Raw genomic sequence first — 18,094 nt, 5'->3', positions numbered from 1 at the left:
CTGGACTCACCACTTTGTCTGAGTTTGTCTGAGCATACGATATCATTTCTGACTCTCTTTCACAGGGTCAGGCATATAGATTCACAGTTTCTCTATGAGCTGAATTTCCCATTTAGAGGGTTTTTGTTGTTGTTGTTTTGTTTTCTGTGTGTTTTTTTAGCAGAGGAAAATACCTATTTAGTTTATGAATACTTTCCATATACTCCTGTTGATTCAATGAACTGTTGATTAATCTCCATGACTACTAACTTGATTTAGGGGAATAAGGGTGTGAGTAGTTTGGTAATTACTTGAGATACTAGCAAATACTAGGACTTTCAAAAGCTGACTAAGGTGTGAAGGCAGATCACAGTTTGCCTATTTTCTTTTGACTTTCTCTCAATGCTAATAACTGCTAATTACAGTAAGGAAATCAGTGGTTGGTAACTCACTTTTAAAATTGAATCCGATTATTATAGGGAAGCTGACTGACTGACTGTTCCTTCTCAAAGGCTAAATGACTGCAGCTCTGTTTATCAAATATTTTATTGGCTTTGCAAATCGTATTAATACTTTTTACATATAGGTGTTTAATCAGAAGTTTTTTTCCAAGTTATTTATGTAACCGGCCAAAGCAAGAAAAAAAAAAGTTGATCCCAGAGTCTATGGCAAATACAGATTCTATCATCTTCACACCATCAGTACATAGCTTAACATTTTATTATTACTTAAAATATTGAGTATGTATATTAAGGTGCATTTTAATATTCAAAATCTGATAATCTGAGTGTAGCTACTCATAGATTCTTAAGCAGACTGGAACTATATTTCTTTTGAAGGTTTGGACAAATACGGCCAAGGGGGAAAACGTACTTAGGTAAAAGGTAAAATCTGAAAGGGAACTACCAATGATTTTACAAATCAGTATTTGTCTTCCTACTGATAGAATGTTAAGTTATTACCCTGACCAGTGTGGTGCAGTTGGTTGGGTGTTATCCTGCAAACTGAAAGGTTGCTGGTTTGATTCCCAATTAAGGAACATGCCTGGGTGGCAGGTTCAGCCCCTGGTTGGGGTACCTGCATGAGGCAACCAATCGATGTTTCTCTCTCACATTGATGTTTCTGTCATTCTCTTTCTCCCTCTTCCCCCACCTTTCTCCTCTCTCTACAATGATAAATAAAATCTTTATTTAAAAATATTTTTATAAAGGTCTTATTTATTTTTAGACAAAGGGGAAGGGAGGAAGAGAGGGAAACCATTGACCACTGGATCAATGAGTGGTCGCCTCTCATGTGCCCCCTACTGGGGACCTGGCCTGCAACCCAGGCATATGCCCTGACTGAGAATTGAACCAGTGATTCTTCATAGGCCAGCACTCAATCCACGGAGCCACACCAACCAGGGCAATAAATAAAATCTTAAAAAATAAAATAAATAAAATGCTAAGATATTTAAGTAAACTTCTACATTTTCCACATACTATAGTCAATGTATGAGTCATAAAATCTGAATTAGGCCAAATCTTTAGAATTTAGGTTCCTAATTTAAAAAAAAACATAAGTAAAATAAAATGGATATTTAAAAAATAAGCAACTTATTCATACTTCATGTAAAATAGTAAGTTTAAATATTAAATTGCAATTAATTTAAATTAATATGAAAACATTATCCTTACTTGACACTTAGCAAATTAAGCTGAATTCAGCTGGATACTCTGTTCATTAGTAGAAAAAATATCCAGAATAGATCTAGCTAAAAGATGACAGGTAAAACGAGGTTTTCCTTTTGCCAGAAACAATATATCCTTGACTTCACAAAAATAGAAACATGATAAAATCGAAATTAAGGTCCTCTGGCATTTAGATTGAAACAATTGCAAGCCTAAATAATTAAAACACTTTTCAGATTCTAATTCTAACCATGTTTAAATAGCAGAAGTAAACAAACTCTCTCCATTTTTTATTTCTAGTAGATAGAACCCAGGACAACTGACTTGATATTTGATGCCTTTGGGAGAGAGATGAAATTTGAGAAATGTGATGGTAATTTTTATTTTGACCTCGTATATCCTCGGACCTCTGTATTGTTCACAAGCAACTCCAGTAATGGTGAACATGGGAATTACAAGCATAAACACTAACCAGGTTATTTTATTACATAATTAATTTCTCACTAAAATGAGATGTTAACAGTATCTTAAATATTTGTCACAGAGTGTTCATACCTAACCCATCGCTAGTACCATGCATAATGGAAATGTGTACTTTATATATGCACCTGAATACATTATTCATTCTTTTATTTTATAATATAGGACAAATATTCAGTCTATTTTATTACAAAGAATTTTAAACTATGTAGCATAATACAAAAAATAACAATAGGGGACCAACAAAGTATACTGCAAGTAGTACAAGTTTGGTAGATCGTGTTTATTCACACACTAAATGTAACCCTTATTTACACACTAAATGTAATCCTTTGAGGAATGCTGAGTAATTACACCAAAGGTGAATGATTACTAAATCTACTCATCAGATATAAAATATTAATATTTCTCTTCCAAATAGTCAATAAAGCATAATTATTACACAAATCAGCAGTAAAAAAATCTGTACCATATTTTAGGACATTAGAAGAAATTACAGAAGATTTTAATCAACACAGCATCAGATAGTTTCTGGAGAAATAAAGTGAGCCCTGGTTGGGTATCACAGTTACTTAAAACGCATTGTCGCAATACTCCAAGTTTGCGGGTTTGATTCCCAGTCGGGGCACACACAAGAATCAACCAATGAATGCATAAATAAGTGGAACAGCAGATTGATGTTTCTCTCTCTCTCTCCCTTTTCTTGCTCTCTAAAAAAGCAATAAATAATTTTTTTAAAAGAAATGAATTGTTATATGTTTACTACTCTTCATTTGTTAAAATTTCCCATTGAAGCATTAAAGGAAAACCTCTAATTGTTGATTCTCAGGATTTGATGATTCACTCATTCTTTACCTTATCTATATCCTTCTGGAGGAAACCTTATAGGTTTCAATTAATTTCTCTCAACCTGTAAAACTCCAGATCGATCTTATTATTAAACAACCTTCCTATTCAACTATTCAAAATATTGTCCTCCTCTGAACTTTCTCCACGTATGTTTAATCTAGCAAAGTTTGTCCCAATTAGAATATCATGAAGTGGTCCCTCTTTGTAAGAGCATCTCGTGGTTTTGCAGTGAAGAGATTTCTCTCTTATTTTCAATACCTTTCTGGATGAGATCAGCAATGATGGGTTTTCTCAGCTGCAGCAGCACCTGGGTTGAAAGTTAACAGTGCAAGGTGTAGAAAAGCACAGAACACTTTTTACAAGATAGATAAAATTTCTCTTTTTTAAAAAATTCTGCCCTGGCTAGTGTGGCTTAGTGGATTGAATGCCAGCCTGCAAATCAAAGGGTCATGGGTTCGATTCCCAGCCTGGGCACATGCCTGGGTTATGGGCCAGTTTCCCACTTGGGGGTGTATGAGAGGCAAATACACACTGGTGTTTCTCTCCCTCTCTTTCTCCCTCCCTTCCCCTCTCTCTGGAAATAAATAAATAAAATCTTAAAAAAATAAAACTCTGATTCTCTTTACATCAATTTTTAGAGCCAGAATATAACTGATTTAGACTCAATGCACATATTTTTCCTATACTGTAGAATGTGAGGGTTTTTTATGTTATTGGTTTCTAAGGACTAGAATTAATACAGTTCACTTAGCCAGTAACTGAATAAATGACTGAAGCATGAGGGTCACAGTCTAATTTAGGAAAATATTATGATCAAATTATTATTATACTGCAGGAGGAAAATATAGATTGATATAAATATTCCTCCCAGAAGTAAAAAATTCAAATATAGTATTCAAATATTCTTTTTCCTTAAAGGTACAGATTCAAAGATTAGACTCTACCAAGACCAAAGTGTAAATATTTAGCTCTGGTAGATAATCTTTGCATTGACAGAAAAATAAATACTGGATCTGTCAAGGGGAGCAGGATTTGCCACCCCAAAATATGCCTCTTTGACAAAGGATTATTTTATGCTGATTAAGAAACAGCAGACACAGAAAAGCTCTGACAACCTTGTAAAATTTACCCTTTTGTAAGACATATTTACATTTATAATGGAAATCTCCATCTGTAAGGGTGTGTCCCTTTCTGTGCCAGGAAGAGGGAGATGACTTTAGAAACTCTTATCAAGTGGAGAGCTACGGAACTTCACTCTGCATAACAACCTTATCTTGCTTTACTGTGCTTTTCCTGATAGCCTCCCATAAGGGGCTTCCTCACTCCCTAATGTGTTTTGTTTTTAGCTGGAGATGGTATTGAAGGTGGTAGCTTGGGCTACTTGGGAAGTGGCTCAGATTTTCCTGGGTGTCTCCCATTTCTATAGAAGTTATGCATTGTGTTACACTTCCGTGCGTTTTTTTCCTATTAATCTGCCTTTTGTTATGAGGGGGTCTCAGCCAAGAACCTAGAAGGGCAGATGGACTTCCTCCCCCCTCACACCCCTCCATGTCAGAACCATGGCATGACTGGCAATTAAGCAAATTACAACAATCATATATTGATGAGAACCTGGAAGATCAAGCAGAAAGGTCTTATTGTGGAAAACTACAACCATATACGCAAATCTAATAGCTATACAATAACAAGCAAGGATCTCTGGGAGTCAAAACATGCTTCCCGCTTTCAGAAAAGACAAACAGAAGACCTCAATAACTTACTACAAGAAGGTGTGGAAACAGAGGGTGGAAGGTTACTGGCTTGGGTAGCTGTCTCTGGAAAGAAGACAAGAAACACCTCCATTCCTTCTTCTTTTTTATTGGAGTAGAATATGTGTCATCCCTTTCTTACAAAGAGGGAATGAAAGAAGAGGGGAGAGCCTATTTAAAAAGTGATAGTAAGCCTAAAATGAAACCACTTGTGCTACCCCTCACTACTAGCCAAGCAAGATTTAATACTTAGCCTAACTGAAATATCAGGTTGCCAGAAATGTAACCTTTAACCAGTCATCATAGAATTACCTGGACAATACTAGTGAGTAATCTGCCTGATAGGTTCTTCCTGTTTCCCTTGGGAGGGCAACTTGCCTGAAACAATGCATTTTTTTTGGTAATAATTTCTACCCCCACCCCCACCTTTTTGTATTTAAAGGCCTTCCATTCTGTAAAACCCTTTGGAGCTCTTTTCTATTTGCTGCCTGATTCATAATTGCTTATTGTTCATTGTAAAATTTACTTGGTTGATTTTTTGTTATTTAATAGGATGAATAGTAATGACTTTAGCCTACTCCATCTCCTATATTATCCCCTTTCCTCTACAAATAATGAGAGACTGGGTTTCAGAGACCCTGGTTGTTCTAAAATAACCCATTCATTGGGTTAATTCTAGATAAGAATCAAGAAAGACAGTGAGGTATAAAAGGAGAAAAGCTTAAAATCTGGTGATGTAGAAAAATTGGGGAGACAAATAGAAGGAAACATATATCACCTCTTGCAGGAAGAGGAAGAAATAAAAATAAGGAAAGACAAGAAACACAATCTTTAAAGCAAAATGAAAGTGTAAGGTTAATAACTGGCTGAAAACCCACTATCTTCCCACTATCAGAGAAGTTGCTGTCTGGCCATTATGATCCTCACTAATTTCCTAGTGGTCCTCTGCCTCCCATCCCGCAACTGGGACCTGCCTAGGACAGAGACTATATAATTAAATGCCTCAGCAGTGTTAGAGCTTGAATTCTGGAGTGTGTTTTGGGTGTTTATCCCAGTTCTGCCACTTTACTACCTGGGTTATTTTGGATACTTCATTCAACTTTTCTATGATTGTTTCCTACCTATACATGGGGTAATTAAAGTATTTAGCATCTAGGAACTCTTGTGAGAATCAAAATGAGACAATGTGTTTATAGGGCTTAACACAGTGTCTGGCTTATAATAAATGCTCAATCAATGCCAGCTAGCATTATTATGTTCTTTATTTAACAGATATATTTTGTGAATGGTCATTCCACCAGAACCTTGAAATATTAATGGAAGAATTATAGATCTGAAATTCAAGTTGTTAACCTCCTTATCAACCACTCAGTAAACTGCCTTCCTTTAGAGAAGATCAAAAAGGTCTCAGTTGTCCCTGTCTCTCCCCAGTGGACCTCTGCCAGTTCCCCCAAGACTTCCTTTTAGTCACCTCCAGCGGAGCCTGTCCTGGTACATTCTGTATTTTTAGAACTCTGTAAGCTAAGAAAACAAAACATGCACAAATGGGCCCACAAGCTGAGAACGGCAAGCAGAAGCTCCAGGAACCCAGGAGTCTGCAGGCAGTAAGGCTGCATACACCACCTCGTTCTCAAGCGGTACACGAGGTCCCAGAGAACCCCAGGAAATGGTTCTGTTTCAGCCATAAAGCACCCAGCACGCTCACCCTCCGATACTTTAGGGGCATTTTCCTCAATCAGCAGACTGAAAATCCGGAGCCCAGGAAATAAAGAACTCCCTGATAAAGGCAAAATAAATAACTTTCCACTGACAAGGGGACTTTTATCTTGGATCTCTCTGCTATTACTGTAGTGTCTACTTTTGTCTAAAACCGCATCCAAGGTAAGTCCTACAGAAAGATGTAAATATACTTTCCTTGAGAGTTTTACACATTCTCAAAGCATATGACCAGGTGAAACACGAAGCAGGAAAAAAAATGCTATTTTGAACAAAGTTCTTCACATAATAAAGTCTCCCGAGATTTTTCAGAAAAAGATCCTGGAGGAAGCTAGCTCATCAGTCTTTTTAATTCAAGAGAGTTCTTACTTTTAAAAAGTATACAGGTAAAGAATATGGCCTATGATCACATTTATGCTTATATGAAAGTCAGATTGGTCAAGGGGCTGTATTTGTTTAATAAGCCAGCTCAGGTTCGGAGAGGAAGACTCTGTTTTAGAAATGAGGCCCTTCTGTAAGTTCCTGCCCCTGAGACAATAGTAAGCCAAGTAAACAATTCTCACGAAAGCCAAAAGCAATGAAGTGAAAGCCAATGAGGTAAAAGTCACTTGGATCCTTTCTGGCTGAGGCTGCCAAGTCTCAGAGAACGCTGTAGAGAAGACATTTTAATGAGGAGGAAGTCCATGCAACAGACTTCCTCTTCAACTTTCAGTTCTACCTGGAGTCATCATGAAGCCAGTGGTCTGAGAGGTTAGTGACACTTGAGAAGTTTGGGGCTCCGTACATGGGAACTCAAACCAAGCCATGTTTATGGCTAAGAAGAACGAAACCAGAAACAAACAAACAACAAAAATCAAATAGGTTTTCTGTCTCCTCCACTTAGCTTTTACAACTTGAGTTTCCCTAGCGGCACTCCTAGCAGAACACACAGGTTGCTCTGTGGATCTGCTCTATCATACATCTCTGCTTGCAGAACCCCCGTCTACATGCAACTCTTCTGTGTTAACCCTACTATGTTCCCCTGGTAATCACACCTCATAACTCCCAGCCACAGCCCTGAGCTGGCCAGTCCTCAGAAGCCATCCAGATGCCCTCCAGAGCCCACACCCAAATATTTGAGGCATGCAAGGGACCTATACATGTTTAGACTGATTCATAGCTGGGGGGCAGAGATGGCATTCAGTCACCTGCTGTGATATTGGTGCAGCACAAGTATGCAAAGATCCCAGCAGCTTTCTCCAGGGTTCATCTATACCAAAGGCACAGTAGAATCAGAGTGTAACAACAGGATTTCTCGGGAAAGATGTCTGACTGAGCAGGAGCCTGGAGAATACAGAAAAATTCCCTATCATACTTGAAAACATGAAAGCTGCTCCTGAGGGCAACAGGAGTGTTATTTCTCTGTGCCAGTGAAAATATTCAGATGCTCATGGGGCAGGGAGCCACCCATGAAGCATCATGGCTGCCTTTCAGCAGCTTCTTAGTTGTCTGTTTCTGCAACCCTCACTCTGCAGTGGGGCAGATGACAGTTTAGCAGGGGCCCCTCCTCACACAACACAACACAATCCTTTCAACAGGCAAGGTCTTACCCTTTCTATTTTCTGCAGACTGATTCACAAGAACATTTTCAAACTTGGGGAGGAAGTCAAGCAAAAGGAACTTGTACATTGCAAGAATTTCTTCTCCCAGGGCACAGCAGATTCTAAACAGAAAGCAATGTACAAAGCAGGGCAAAGGCTGAAAAGACCCAGTTTAAAAATAAAGCTTGCCTTCCACTCACATGCAGAAAATGTGTCCTGGTATTTCCATTTACCTTTTCATCTAGCCTCTGCACCCTTGTCTTGACAGCAGATGAAAGCAATGGGTAAATGAAATGACAGTACAAGTGTAAGGGTAGCGACACGGAAGTGGGTTGCATTGGAGTAAACTGCATTGCAAGTGATGACTACAGCACTACTAACATGTTTTAAAGAGATAATGGTATGACATGCCTACTAAGTGTTCTATTAGCATTTGTTTTGCATTCTCAAGGGACATACCACAGTCCACAGCATTTACTACAAAGTTTTTAAAAAAGAGAGCCATGAAGGCCTATAATTTGCTATCTAGGTAGAAAAAGTTCTCCATATTTATGTTTTAGAAATGGTATAGTAATTTCAGCTTCTACCATCACTGACTGTATCTAATGAAAATCCTTTACCATAAATCATGAAAGGTTTCCAAATGTCAAATGAAGTAATAACATGTCAAAAATGACTCAGAAGCAATAATAAAAGCAACGGTTTTATTACTGGTCACAGTTTATGTCACATGTAGTGTCATTCCCTTGACCCTTGGTGGAACTGAACATATGCTATGAGACAGAGGGAAGGTGTCTCTGTCTTATGTGTCTCTGATGAGAATAAAGAAAAACGATGCCTACATAACACTTTGGAGGCTGATATTCTATATGAAGAGGCCTGTCCGGAAGAAGTCCAACCATCGCTGGACTGTAATGAGAATAATTTGCACACCCTTATTGTAACCTGGCACCCAAGGAGAGTGGACTGGAATGCACATGAGAGGACAATGATGACTTCACTGTAGTTATCATTGGGGGCCACAGACACCATTGAATGGGTATGTGTACTTGAAATGAGGTACACAGCAAGGGTCCCTAAAATATAAGAGATGTCCCCTACAGCCCATATTTGGGGGTGGGAGAAGGGAGAGAGAGGATATGGTGTTTAAGATACTTTGCATAACAAGGAGCAGGATAATTGCTGTGCTACTGACCTGGCAAAAGATGTAGGTGACTTTCAGAATATATCCGGACTCATTACATAGTCAGGGGAGGTGGAGGCCCCTGCATCAGTGAGTCACTCTTGCCCTGACTAAAGATGGCAGCCAAAAGAATGTAAATGATATGGGGAAACTGGCAAATGTAGCTCATTGTGGGAGGAGCTGAGTATGAAGTCATGTAGGAAGTTCTAGGTCAGGATTTAAAGGACAGGCAGATAGTCAGGTCTGGTCCACCATGAAATATGGATGAAGCAACATGGAGCCACGCTGCCTGTAGTGAGAAAGGAGCAACTTCTGCTTCTCTGAGGGGTTCAACCACATGGCCCAGGCAGGGAGAGAAGAGCTGGTCAGACATGGGAGAGAGAAAGATGCGGTCTTGTGGTATGAAAGGGAGGTAGCCATGAGGCCTGGGCTAGTAAAAAAAAAAAGAAGTAGCCATGAGAAAGGAGCTGTGAGCTGGGAAGTATTCATTCATGAAGTCCAAGTGAGAAAGCAGCACACAGTTATGTAGTTTGTAATCAGGATTCCACCATGTGGCCTGCTGTAGTAAGGAAGCAGCAACCGAGAGGGAGCGAATGGCATGCTGCTGCTCTGATCGTGCCCGCTCTGAGTCCAAAGCCACGAAGGACCCTGCCTTGCAAGACTTTGACCTGCTGCTCTGCAGACCTGGATTCTTTCCGGGCTCTTGGGACTTAGGACACACGGAGGGGCCACTCTCTTGGGGCTTGTGCCTTCTTGAACTTCACCGTGATCCAGTGCAACATGGCATGAGTTTTCCTGGACTATTACATGGAGGCAGAGGACAATGTACCCCAGATTCTGAAGGGGAGAGCTGCTGTGAGAAGATGGCATTTTTGAAAATCATGACTGTACCTTCTGCAGGAACTGGAGAACTGTTTGCATAGCTAGTGTAAGAACAGATAAGAATATGGGGAACGTCTGGTGTTTTGGGCTTACAGCTTCAGAACAGATAAGAATATGGGGAAACAGGGCTCCCAGCTGGTATGCTCCCAAAGTGCCCAAGGTCGGAATCTGGTAAGTAAAAACCTGTTTCCCTCAAATCTACTTGTTGGGTCAGGCACCCAGGTGCCACACGCACAAGCCCTGCTTTGATTGCTCACCTACTGGATGGCCATCACATTCAAAATGACTGAGTGGATTAAGCAATGAAACTGCATAAAATTTTGCATTAAGTGTGAACATTCCTCCATGGAAACTATTCAGATGACTCAGAAGGTTGCAGCTACGGCCAACTGGTGATTGGCAGCTTCATCATGACAATGTTCCTGCTTATGCATCATGTCTCACATAAAAAAATCAAATTTCCCAAGTGACTCAGCCCCACTGCAGCCCAGATTTGGTTCCCTGTGATTTCTGGTTTTCCTCAAAACTAAAATCGCCTTTGAAAGGGAAGAGATTTCAGACCATCAGTGAAATTCAGGGAAGTCTGATGGGGCAGCTGATGATGACAAGAACCATGTGAGGTCCCAACATGCCCACTTTAAAGGGAACTGAAGCGTCACTATTATATGTTCAATGTTCTTTTGTATCTTCTTCAATAAATATCTCTATTCTTCACGGTGTGTGGCTGGATACTTTCTGGACAGACCTCATATATTTCTCTTTATTCTGATAGACTCTGTATAAGGGTTCTTCTCTAAAAATATGCTTATCATTAAAAAAGTAAATTTATGTTATAAGTAAAAGTAGTCATGTTTTTCTGATATCTATATCATATTCCTTTTTATCGTGATATACTCTGTTCGAATGTTCTTTTTAAAAGCATAAATTAGTCACAAAAAGTGAATTGATGTTGTAAGTTAAAAAAAACAAAATAAAACATGGATTCATTTACCTCCTCAGGACTATGACCTTTTAAAAGAATTTATGATATGAATTCATTTTTCTTTCAGTGACTTGTTTATACTTTTACACACTCTTCATAATATCCCAAATCAGCTACTGAACACTTTGATATGTGAACCTGGTTAAGTCAACAACGCCTTCCCAGACATTATCACCGCATAACTTCACCAGAGTATGGGCAGAAACGAGCGTTGACATGTCCCCGCTACACGCATCCTGAGCATTCTGCTCCACGGTGGAGGCGCTCGGGTGGGACCACAGTCGTGGGAAATTTGCTGCTATCCTCCTGTGATTCTGCACTGCTTCCAAACCTGGGCTTAGTCTTTAATTTCTCTTGAAAGTACCACTGCCAAGCAGCAGCTTGTGCTGTTTACTTGCCTGCTGCACCTGTGGTTCTGATTTGCAAGGCATAGAAATGGATTTTCTCCACAAAACATGAATTTATAAAGCTGGAGTTCACCCCATCATTCACGGGAATAAAATATATCAAGAGCAGGAAGTGGGAAAAAGGCATCATTAGCAGACTGTTGAAGCTCTCCTCTTTTGCTTGCTTTTAAAATTAATTTCTTCCTGTTCATGACTAAGGGATGAAAACATCTTCCTCTGAAGATAAATTAACTGAAAAGTGCACTAAGAAATTTAAGGTTTGTAAGAAAAGCACCTTGAACCCTCTGTCCCTGGTGAACCTGAAAAATAGTTGGAAGCAGAAACTCCACATTCCTGGTCACCTGATTTATGTCCAAACTGATTTCAGAGCCTGCCATTTAGGAAGCAGTTTGAACATTAGCACTGAGTCAAAAAACAGTGTTCTTGAATTTTTCATTCCCTGGATGTGCCCTGATAATTTTGGGAACTGAACCTCAAATGTTGCTTCATTTTAACTAAAGAAGGGCCTGTGATTAGTTTACAGCCCTATTTACTTTCCTGCTAATGTAGTCAGACTCATTTTTATATTAGTTAACCAGTCATGAAATTTCTTCAGCCCTTTTTTTTAATAAAGGGCTGTGGTGGGGACAAGGGGATTCCAAAATCAAAAGCAAACCAAAGTAAAACAGAAATACAACAGACAAAAAACCAAACAAACCCTGTTCATACCAGATATTAGTTGGAAGAAATGAAATATGGGAGTGTGGGGAGATGTTAAGACCTACAATGTAGGAATTGAATAATTAACATTCTGTGTTAGATAGTCCTGTTGCAGAAAGTCCTTCAGTTTTAGCTTTTGCCTCTTCTTTTATTCTTTCCCTTTCTTTCCTCTCCCCTCATCCTCTTAGTAGCAAATGTCTGATGTCTTGTTTCCTTAAGCAAAGCAATTCAGCTTTCTCTAACCTATCCCCAGGGTAGTTTTAGGGCCTCCTCTTCATATTTTTGCTCATTAAGATCCTCAGAAAAAAGAAAGAATCTTCCTTACTTGGAAGGCAAATGTGACTGTGATCCTTAGTCACACAAAGTTTTCTTCCGAAGTCTTTGCTTTTTTTGCTTCTTCTTAAATTTGTAACCAATTCAAGACTCAGTTCAATTGAAAAATGCAGAATGCCAGTTTTACTCTCCCATCTAAATACATACTCTCCCCTCACAGCTCTCATACTGCTGATAGGTACCTTCACTCTTTTCTGTATAGCGTTTTGTGCATGTATTTTATATACTTCCCATGTATTTATGCACTTCATTTGAGGATAGGCTCTGCATACCTCACACCATTCGTCTTCTTGGTACAAGTTGATTAAATTGACTTCCAAATCTGTACTCATGGAAGAAATTAATAAAAAACCTGATATACTCTTCTTTTGTTTCATTTTGGGTAAGTGTACAAGATGATTCTTAGAATGACTTTGTTTGGAAATGAAAATGGTGAACCAATAATTCCCCTGTAGTTATCTATCTGAAATCCCATCTACACCCTGTTATGCTTTGTAAGTGGGCTTTAAATTTGCATGGGAAACAGAGTGTGGTTTGCCACTGCATTTACCCAGTGGATTTGCCAATAATTTAGGAAGATTGACAAATACCATGCAGTACAACTTGTAATATTTATTTGCTCTCTCAGATGATGATTTTAATCCCCCAAATAGCAAGCTCTGACAACAAATTTTGGATATGCTTTCTGCTGCTTATCAATATTTACTTAAATTTATTTTGAAAGAGAAATACAAATGGGGGCTATTTAACATAATGAAGCATTAAAACGGTTTGATTTGGTATTCACTTTTTTTTTAACATATGTGTTAAACACAGAAGTTATTAATGGAAACCTTTTGTTGCTGCCTACAACAGATTAGAAAGGGTAGTTTACTCTTTCAGGGAAAAACAAGTTAGGTGAAATATAATTTTTTCTTCTTTTATTTGAAAGGACGTTTAAACAAATCAAATACATACCGTATGGGCTGACTGTCAGTTAACCTGACACTGAAGAACAAAACATGGTTTGTATCCTATTTCCAGTTACTGCACAGTGAGTGTATGGCCCTGTGTCTCCCTCTTTGTGACAAATTTCCTTTATTCATCTTTACAACACCACTAAGCAGAGCTATGTAAATAAAAATACATTTTATACATTAATCACTTGAGCTTTGTAAAATATTTTGGGAAGAGCATTTCTGAATATTCTGAAATCCCTGCGGACTTACAACAGATGGGTAAAGATCAAAGGTAGTGATATGATTCACATTTAACACAATTGGTTAGGGTAGTGCTGGGTGGGTGGGACCTGAAACAGTAGTAGCAATCAGTATTTGAAGTTCAGTATCCTCTTCCAGATTAGGCACATCTGGTCTTCTTTCTTTCACCTATAACCACCAGGAACAAAGCCTAATCACTTTAGTTCACTGTTGTATTCATAACAGTGCCTGGAATATAGTAAGTCAATCATACATATTTTCTGAATAAATTAAACCTAATGAATTCATAACAGTGTTATTCTTTTATTCTTCCGTTGTAACATATGGCTAATCCTTTACTATTAAAGCCATTTTCATATGTTTTTCTCTTTTCTAGATGAAAATAACCAATTATCTTCTGATCTACATTCATCTTATAATAACTTCATAGGGATTTTTAAAACATCCAATAGTTTCCTTCCTATTCATGTCTTTGATTAATCTGTATACCCAGACCATGCATCCAAAAGCTGAGTTAATTTGAATTGGCTTGGGAATGGAGACATCAAAGGTGTCTCAAAATTAGAATCTTGCTCTTTGGTTAAACAAGATGAGAACATGACCCTTTTTTTCCCTCTTTCTTTCCATAGGAGCTGATGCATGCAGAAGAGGAAATGGTGGTAACAGATGATTTTTCTGAGGAGTTTTGTTTTAAATTTTCATACTCTGCTATTAAATGGAGATGCTATTTACTTGAACTCCACAAAGTGAAGTCACTCAAAAAGTGGCCCACCTCCTATTCCCGCTGTCTAAAGACCTTCGAATTTCAGCTCTGTATTCCACAGCTGAGCTGCAGTCACATCGCTGAATTTAAATCATAATGAAACTGGGATAATGTGGCCAAAGCAGGCTATAGATTCAATGCAATTCCTATTAAAATACCAATAGCATATCTCAAAGATCTAGAACAATATTTCAAAAATTTATGTGGAACCAAAATAGACCCTGAAAGCCTCATAAATCTTGAGATGGAAGGACAAAGTAGGAGGAATCACATTACCTGATATTGAGCTACACTACAAAGCCATTGCAATCAAAACAGTCTGGCACTGGCATATGAACAGACACATAGATCAATGGAAGAGAATAGAGAGCCCAGAAATATACCCATGTCTCCATGGCTATTTAATATTAATATCAAAGTGGGCATGAGCACACAGTTTAGTGAAAATAGTCTCTTCCATAAATGATGTTGGGAGAAATGGACTGGCACATGCGAAAAATAAATAAACTAGACTGCCAAATTACACCATACACTAGAGTAAACTCAAAACAGATAAAAGACAAAACTTTCATTCATCGAAACAAATTTTACTGCCTATGTTTTCTTTTAGGACTCTTATTGTACCATGACTTAAATATATAGGTCATGGTACAATAAGAGTCCTAAAAGAAAACATAGGCAGTAAAATTTCAGATATCCCATGTAGCGATATTTTTGCCTATATATCTCCTACAGCAAGGGAAATGAAGGAAAGAATAAACAAATGGGATTACATCAAATTAAAAAGCTCTGCACAGCTAACAAAAACATCAGACTGAAAAGGAAACCTACTGTGTGGGAGAACATATTTGCCAATGATACATTGGACAAGGGTTTAATCTCCAAAAGATATAAAGAACTCATTCAACTTAACACCAGGAAGACAAAACAATCCAATTAAAAAATGGGCAAAGTACCTGAATAGACACTTCTCCAAGGTCGACTTACAGATGTTCCACTGACATATGAAAGGATTCTCAAAGTTACTAGCCATTAGACAGGTGTGAATTAAAAGTACAATGAAATATCACCTCACACATCTCAGAATGGATGTGGAGAAAAATCAATAAACAACAAGCACTGGCAAGGATGTGGAGAAAAGAAAACCTTAGTGCACTGTTGGTGGGAATGCAGACTGGTGTAGCCACTGTGCAAAACAGTATGGAATTTTCCTCCAAAAATTAAAAATGGAGCTGCCTTTTGACTGAGAGGTTCCATTGCTGGAAATGCACCTTAAGAATCCCAACACACCAATTCAAAAGAACTTATGCACCCCTATGTTTATAACAGTGCTATTTATAGTAGCTAAGATTTGGAAACAACCTAAGTGCCCACCAGTAGATGAATGAATTAAAAAACTGTGGTACATCTACACAATGGAATGCTATGTAGCAAAAAGAAAGAAGAAGGAATTCCTACCTTTTACAACAGCTTGGATGAACTGGAGACTATTATGCTAGTGAAATAAACCAGTCAGTGAAAGACAAATACCACATAATCCCACTTATAAGAGGAATCTAATAAACAAAATAAACTAATGAGCAAAATAGAACCAGAGACATGGAAACATTGAACAGGCTGACAGCTGCCAGAGGAAAGTGGGGAGTGGGGCATGGTGGAAAGAAGGACAAGTGATTAGCAGAAAATGTGTATGAATGACCTGTGGACATGGATTGACTGTGAGAGCAGGGGGTAGGTTGGGCAGAGGAGGGCAAAGGGGAAAAACTGAGACAATTGTAATAGAACAAACAAGAACTAAAAAAAGAAATAAATAAACTGGGGTAATGTGCAAATGTTAGTTTACGAATTTAGTAATGATTACCAGCTCATTCAGTTGCCTATCTTTACAGAGCTGTAGATCATAAATGATAACTAAACCTTATGAAATAGTAAGGCAGCTAATCAGAAAAGCCACAAAAAAAGGACTTCCAATTTTGAATCCCTTCTTGGTCTATTAATAAGACCTTCACAATTCACTTAGGAGCCCTAGGCCACCTTTTAAGAATCTCTGCTCCAGAGGAGAAAAAAATCCGAACTTATACCCAGAAATTTCTTCCTGTTGCTCTAGCTGGGCACAGAAAGAGGAAGTGACACTTCTTACTTAATTATAGTTGTCATTAAGGATGAATGCTTCATTGGCCTAAGGATTTAGCTTCATCAAAAAAATTGATTACCTCCTTGTATTGGGGAGGTAGTACTGCTTCAAATAAAGCCTGGCAAAACAAGAATAAAAATTGTTCCATAATATAATCCTTATGCATTTACTTTAAATGAAGTGCCTATCTCTTAAAAATTCAACTTCGGTCTTTCTACTTTTCTTTATTCTTGCTCTCCCTCAATTTACACAAACATATTACACATACACACATTAATGTATATGCAGGATATTATATATAATACTGTACATGTATGTGTGTGTACCTATATATAGTTTTAAAAATTATTAGTAACTCCAATCTTTTCTCTCCTTTATTTTCCTTCTATTCCTCATTTTCATGGGTCTGCACTTCTTCACTACCTAATCTAGCTTTCTTTGCCATTCTTTTACTCCATAGTCACTCTATCCCACCAGGTGGCAAAATTCACAACCATGAATTAATTTAAATGTTTAATCTTCAGATCTGCCCCTGGGCTATTGATCAGCACTGGTGAAAAAAGCACAGATACACAGACCAAAACCACTAGATACTTGCAGTATTTAACTTCAACTTAGCTCTCAAAACTACTACTGTGAAATCTCTGTCTCAATTTGGGTTTTCTCGAAGTACCCATGACAGAAATTTTTGTGTAAGGATTTATTGAGGGAGTGCACTCAGGAAAATGGGAAAAACAAAAGCATGAGAGTGTAGGATGGGAGGAGGGACACTAAGCAAAGCTGTGGTCTTAGCTGGAAAGTAGCTTTTGCCTATTCCATGGAAGCTGTTGGCAGAACTTTTGAACTCTGATGCCAGCCAGCTCCCCTCACCTACGGGTTGAAGGTAGGGCTTAGGGGAGTGAAGATTTCAACACCCAGAAGAAGCAGGTCTCAACCCCCAGAAGGGGACAGCCATGGCCATCAGCAGACAATGTGCACAGCAGCACCAGCACAGGAAAGGATCTGGGCAGGAAACCAACCGCAAGCTCTACCACTTTCCTGTTTCTATAATGAGCTTTCTCTGTCATTCTTCACACAAGCATTCTACACCTCCTTCTTTCTCTTCCTTCTGACACCCCTCATCACTATTAGCAGAAGACCTTGCCTTGTTTTCTCAGAAAAACTGGAAGCCCAGTGTGAAGCCTACAATGGCTTCCCAACGCTCTTAGAAAACTGTCTAAATTTCTTAATGTGGTTTAAAAGCCCAGAGTGATAAAATCTTCAGGTAAGTCTCTAGCTTCCACCCTGGTTGTGTGTATCTACTGTTCTAGCCAAACCAAACCTCTCTCAGTGCATTGAAAGCATACAGCTTCTGACCACTGGCCATCCTCTGCCTGAATTTTTTTATTTAAAGTTTTATTAAATTATCAGGCATTACTGTGTTTTCATGCTGTTTTTTCAGTTAATTCCCCCAAAGTTAAAATTAATCAATGATCATAATCATGAATTTT

Source organism: Sturnira hondurensis, unplaced genomic scaffold (genome assembly GCF_014824575.4).
Source record: "Sturnira hondurensis isolate 20B ecotype Veracruz unplaced genomic scaffold, ASM1482457v3 Scaffold0016462, whole genome shotgun sequence".
In the NCBI taxonomy this organism is placed as follows: domain Eukaryota; kingdom Metazoa; phylum Chordata; class Mammalia; order Chiroptera; family Phyllostomidae; genus Sturnira; species Sturnira hondurensis.
Note: the sequence above shows the minus strand (reverse complement) of the source record.